Here is a 5,982-nt window from a genome sequence, read left to right on the forward strand (position 1 = left end):
CCCTCAGCCAAGGAAAGTGGAAAGCATGTGATAGTAGAAGGAATTGAAGAAATGTACAAAGACCTGTAGATAGTAGCTGATCCCAACCAATAAGACAATGTAGAGTAGCAACAAAGAGATCTAGGTTATTCTAAACTAAGGAGAAAGGAAATAAACTTCTCCATAAAAAGATGATGTGGCCAAGGCTGGATATCAAACAAGAGGCAAGATCCAGATGTATAATTATCTATTAGGATTTCAAGGCTGGGTATCAGATAAGAGGCAAGATCAAGAGTCATAGTCTAGGTTAATGACAGATATTGGCCTATAAGTCCCTTCAGTGTCAGAGTAACTTCAGACCTAGTTGATATTGTCAAAACCTGGTAGTAAGATGTGCATGAATCGTAATGTGTAAATCAAATGCATTAACCTACCAAACAGGAAGCAGTTTTTGGCTACTCAGCTGAGAGAGAAGCAGCAGCTATTTTGTAGCACAGACTTCCTATTAAAAAACCCATTCTAGGACTTGTTTCAGCCAGGTCATGCCTCGCTAATGGGTCCATGTAGGATTTAGAGGGATCAGCAGGTAGGAGGGATAGTTGGTGGGTCCACAGGGGTGGGGGTGGACAGCAACCTAAAAATAGCCTAGTCAGTGTTGACAGGGGTGGAGGGGGAAGAAGAGCAGAGCCCCAGATCTGTGTTCCAAACATGTGCACATGTTCCCTGGATCAGGTTAGCCCATTCCCAATCTAAGTTAGTTTACCTGCTCAAGTAAACTAACTTAGATCAGGCTCACCATTACTGGCCTGATTGAAACCCCGCAGACACCTGCACAGCCTGGCATTTAGACTAACCTAATCCTAGTTAGGTCAAATTAAATATAACATCTTCACAGACCCAAAATGACATGGACCCAAAATACTTGCCCCTTTAGTAACTATTTTTAACAGTCAGAGGCAAAGACAGTGGTGGTGCTCTATGAGATGAAAATAACACATTTAACTAACACCACAGATATTAAATAGAAGGTATTATAACTAAATATGTTTATATCATCAATTCCAGATGATTTGCAGTTGTACATTTTAAAATTGCTTGCCAAAAGTATCCTAGATTCTTAGATTGTTTTTAACAAGCTTTGGAAGACTGGAGAAGCTCCAGAGGACTTGACAGGAATGAATGTTGTATTGTTAAAAAGGGTAATAACAGGTCTGTCAGTCTGACACTGAAAAAAGACAAAGTAGAGGAACAACCAATATGAAACTCAAATAATAAAAAGCAATTGGTGGAATATAATATAATTAATACCAAAAAACAGACATTTATGAAAAAATATACCTTAAGAAACTATCTTTTAAATTGTTAACAATATGTTTAAGCTCTAGAACAAGTTACTAAGCATCATGATGAACGATCTATCAATGGAAATCTTGATATCAAAATTAATTTTTCTTCTAAAAATATGCTGCAGCTGAGACAGAATAACTCAGAGAAGCCCTCTGGCCTTTGATGGACAAACAGCTAAATGACCGGAATCATTTTCTAGTTTTATAATCCAGTAATATTCTTGATGGGCCTCCTCAAATTACTCCCCTAAGCCAGTCTTTTGTATGATGGCAGGTAAACTACCAACCCACCTGAGCCTTTCAGCAGCATAGTTTCTTTTTTAAAAATAAAATAAAATCAATCAATATATCAGCTGTTCAAGTTCAGTTCTCATTTGTTTCATATAGAAGTCTGGTTTTACAGACTGTTTTACATTTGTCCATATAGTTAGTGTGATAATTTTGAAATGCAGACCTGCTCAATCCTAAAGTGCAAGTTAAAAAGAGCCAATTGAAAGGGGTGCTTATATATGTTTGCTTTTTTCATTCTCTATCCTATACAAACAAGCTTAGATAAAAGATATTTAAATGCATTTATATTTATATTTATATAAATTTTTCTACTACAAAGTGAAATCACTACAAATGACAGCCACAATTCATACAAAGTATTAATCATTACCTGCCAGAGAATAGAATACAGGATGTAAATTCCATATGTTTTAAACCTTTTCTAATACAAAGGGTAACATAAATACATCTCTCGTTCAGTGGCTTTCCTTTTTTATTTTGTTTTTGCAAGAAGAGAAGATTTTATATAATCATAATGATGAAATGCCATTGCTGCTGATTTCTGAGGTTTTGCTGTTGAAGAAGTAGCATGTACTGTCTGTCTTTGGGATTTAGAGAGATCCACAAATAAATATATTTACAAATTTAGTTCTTGATATCCTCTCTTCTGCATTACAAGAACGTTGCATTGCCAATATCTTCTTTCATCATAGAAGAGATTCATAGAATTCTGAATTCACAGTTTAGATCTTTTTTTTGTTCACTGCAGCAATGTGAATAACTGGTACCAATTTATGTAGTCAACTTTATACTTTTCTCTGTTTCCTGAACGCCAGATTATAATTTGCTATTTGAATTAATATTTTTTAAACAATCATTGAATCTATAAGATTGCTCATGAACTTTCTTCTGGTGAATTTCTGTGATTTCTTAAGGATGGATTTAATATTCCTTTTCCTGTTTAGAAATAGTCTGTATTGTATTTAGTTTAGTAACAAAAAAGTAAAGTTGCTAAGAATAAGCAAATCTTGATTAGACTAGGGAATTTTGAACTTTAGCTTCAGCTCACTATGGCTACTAGAGTTAAAAGGCTGCCATATGTAATTAAGATTTATGTCAGATGTAAGGGGTATACAATGGGCTTTCACAGCTGGCAGACAATGCAAGTGGGAGAAGTGAAACAGTCCAGCAGCTATAATCAATCAAAGCAATTTAAATATTACTCTGACATTTCACTAGCCATTTGGGCAAGAATATTTTAAGGCATGTTGAATACTGATAAAAACATATGTTTCCCTACACATTCAATATATTGCTAAGGTGTTGACATAAGCTAATTGTGAAAGTTCTTGACTGGCACCATAACAGTAAGGTATGAAAGTCCACTTATATGACTTCTATGGTTGTGATATATGTAACCAACATTATGTGTCTATGAATTGTGGTTATAGCATTGAGAATACATTAAAGCTTTCTTGTGATGGCTTTCCTTACCTTACAAAACTACTACATAATATAATTCAGCCCCCATCCCCTGCACTCAACTTACTTTTAACTTTAGAGAAGCTTCAGTTTCAGTGTCACTAAAGCAAAATGTATATATGCAAGTGGATGACTGGTATCCTCTTTTTACCAATTTAGAGTCACTCAGTACACTATAGAATGTGATATCCTTACATTCTTGCATGCTGCAAATGTCCTGACCTACTTTCAGGTAAATTGAATGATACTGCATGGGATACAAAGAATATCAAAATCTATATTAGTACCCATTATAACAAGTGAAATATTCATTCTTATGCTATATCTTTAGCAAATTTGTGATAGCCTGGAAAAAATAGGGAGACAACTATTCTCATCCACCATACAAGCATTCCTCCCAATGTACTTAGTTTTACAGGACCTGAGTTTTTTCCACGAAGAGCAACAAATTAATCCTTACTATATAGCTGTGACTAAGAATTTATCATTGTCTCCATTTCATGGACATGGAATTGAGGCACAAAAGTCTTTGAAAATATCTGTAGCAGTCCTGGAAATTGAAGTAAGCAGTTCTGACTCACCATTCACTGCCTTAACTCCATAGTCTCCATTCTTTTTAAATCACTTGTGCACCTTTTGCTCAGTTAATAGGTTTTAATTGAAGATGTATTTTGGCATATTTTGACCTCTCTTTCCAGACTCCAAACTAATGCAGTCTGTGCTGATGTCACTACATTCATTCATGCTCACTTCAAAACTTGCTTAATTCTTGCTAAGAATATAAAATCATGGAAAAAATAGACTAATCCATTCAAAGCAGGATTTTCCTTATCTAAACCAATGTATCCAAGTGTCAGCCAATCCAGTGGTTCCCCAACCTTGTTAGACTTAAGGCATCCCTCAGAAAATGTCATCTGTTAATCTTTCACTTGTTTTTTGATTATGCAAAAAAAAAAAAAAAAATACAGTAATTATTTTGTTGCAAAAAACTCAGAAAGACATTATATAGGGTATAATGTTTTTGACACTACAGATGCCTATTTGAAATATCTGGGTTTATCTTGCGAATTGTATGCAAGTTTTTCACACCTAATATTACTAATATTGAGTAGCACCCTGTAGCACCCTGAAAAGGATCTTGCTGCACCCTCAGGTGCTGTGGCACACTGGTTGAGATTGAGGCCTAGCCTGTTCTCAAAAAAAATGTCCAGCAATGGAGATTCCATCAATTCATTTTTGTTGTGGAGCTCTTTGGACTCTTTTCAATGCGTCCACACCTTTTTTCAAATGCAATGGCAGCTGAACACATATTCCAGATGCTGCCTCAGCAGTGCTGAACAAAATGGATGAATCTGTGATACTCCAGTGTACTACTGGAGGTTTTTTCCCAATGAACACTCTGCTGACCATTACTCAAACTTGAAGTCCACTATAACCTCTGGGTCCTTTTCTGCAGTACTACGGTCTAGCTTGTCATCCCCTAATTTCTATTTGTACATTTGATTGTTCTACTTTAAATATAGTACTTTGTACTTGTCCTTGTAGCATTCCATCCAATTACTTTCAGACCATTTTTCTAATTTATCAATGTAATTTTGAATACCTAGAATCTCCTCCAAAATGTCTGCTACCCTAGCCAGCTTAGTGTCATCTGCAACTTTACTAAATATGTACTCAGTTCCATTCCCCAAGTCATTAATGAAAAACTGAATGATACTGGACCCAGGAAAGACCCCTGAAAACTTCCTCCTAGTTAGACATCAAGTTCATTGATGTTCACTTAATATATGCTTTATGGTTCAAGTTTCCCTGGGCAGTGGGGTCAGCACAGTCCCAGGGCATTATTTAAGTGCCACTTCAGTCATATTCTCAGTGTTTACATGGTACATTGAAATTTTTCTAGGTCTCAGAACATAATATTTTGAACACTATAATATATGAAATAACGTCTATATAAAACTGTGGTGGTTACAGTTTGCATGCTAAGGGGGTGGGGAACAAAAACAACAAAAAACAGACTATTCCTGACAGGCAACCCCACTCACATAAAATCAGAATAAATTAGGCTCTTGAAGAGAAATGAGCAATTGTCCAGGGTTAAAAACATCCTGCAGGTACCAAATATTATTTGATTTGTCAATTACTCAAAATGTATGGGTTACTTGGCCACACAAATTAATTATCAGAAAATGAATAGGAGAGGCCAGATTGAGCATTCTTTCCTCATTATGTGGTGCCACTATCACAGAATGAAATTAAAAACCCAGAGCTCTAGATTTATAATGTCAGGGCACATGCAAAACAATTACTGTTTGTGCAGATCTGTGGAGGAATGTATCACAAAAGTACAGAAAGAGTGATTTTACATATGTCTAATATGACTACATAAAATTCTCCAGACTGCTATTAAAGCATACATGCTTTCCATAAGATGGGAAATGCGCCAAAAAAATATTAAAGATGTTTCTAAAGCTCAAAGCAAAATAAAAAATGTGAAAATCTTCAAACTTATCCTGTTTTTAGCCAAAAATATTTGATCTTCTTTCTAACTTAGCTTTGATAAAATGAAGTTAAACTTGAAATATTGCTCTTGTAGAAAAAAAATCTTAAAAGATTGTTTTATAGAAACATAATGAAAAGCAAAATTCCCAGATTTCAAAAGGGCCAGAGTGAAATAAGAAATATTAGATGTAATCAAACACTTCTCACAACTTGTACACAACTCTACAAAACAAAAATTGAAAAATAGAAAAATAGAAAATGCGCAGAGCCTGGACATGGGTATACATGAAGTGCCAGCAGCTAACAGGAATCCATAAGGGGCAGGGACGATACATAGGGGGTGATGCGTGGCGGTACACCCCTTGAAAAAGGTGCCGCCAACACTGCTGGCTGCAGGTGGTTG

At 35.5% G+C, this 5,982-nt stretch overlaps 1 protein-coding gene across 1 annotated transcript in view; it reads right to left on the reverse strand.

The window, feature by feature from the left end:
- The window catches only part of GRIK2 (glutamate ionotropic receptor kainate type subunit 2), an 805,806-nt gene that overhangs the window by 358,327 nt on the left and 441,497 nt on the right, over positions 1 to 5,982 (reverse strand). The gene's annotated exons all lie outside the window — the stretch shown is intronic.

Source organism: Gavialis gangeticus, unplaced genomic scaffold (assembly GCF_001723915.1).
Source record: "Gavialis gangeticus isolate Ggan-Ray unplaced genomic scaffold, GavGan_comp1, whole genome shotgun sequence".
NCBI lineage: Eukaryota > Metazoa > Chordata > Crocodylia > Gavialidae > Gavialis > Gavialis gangeticus.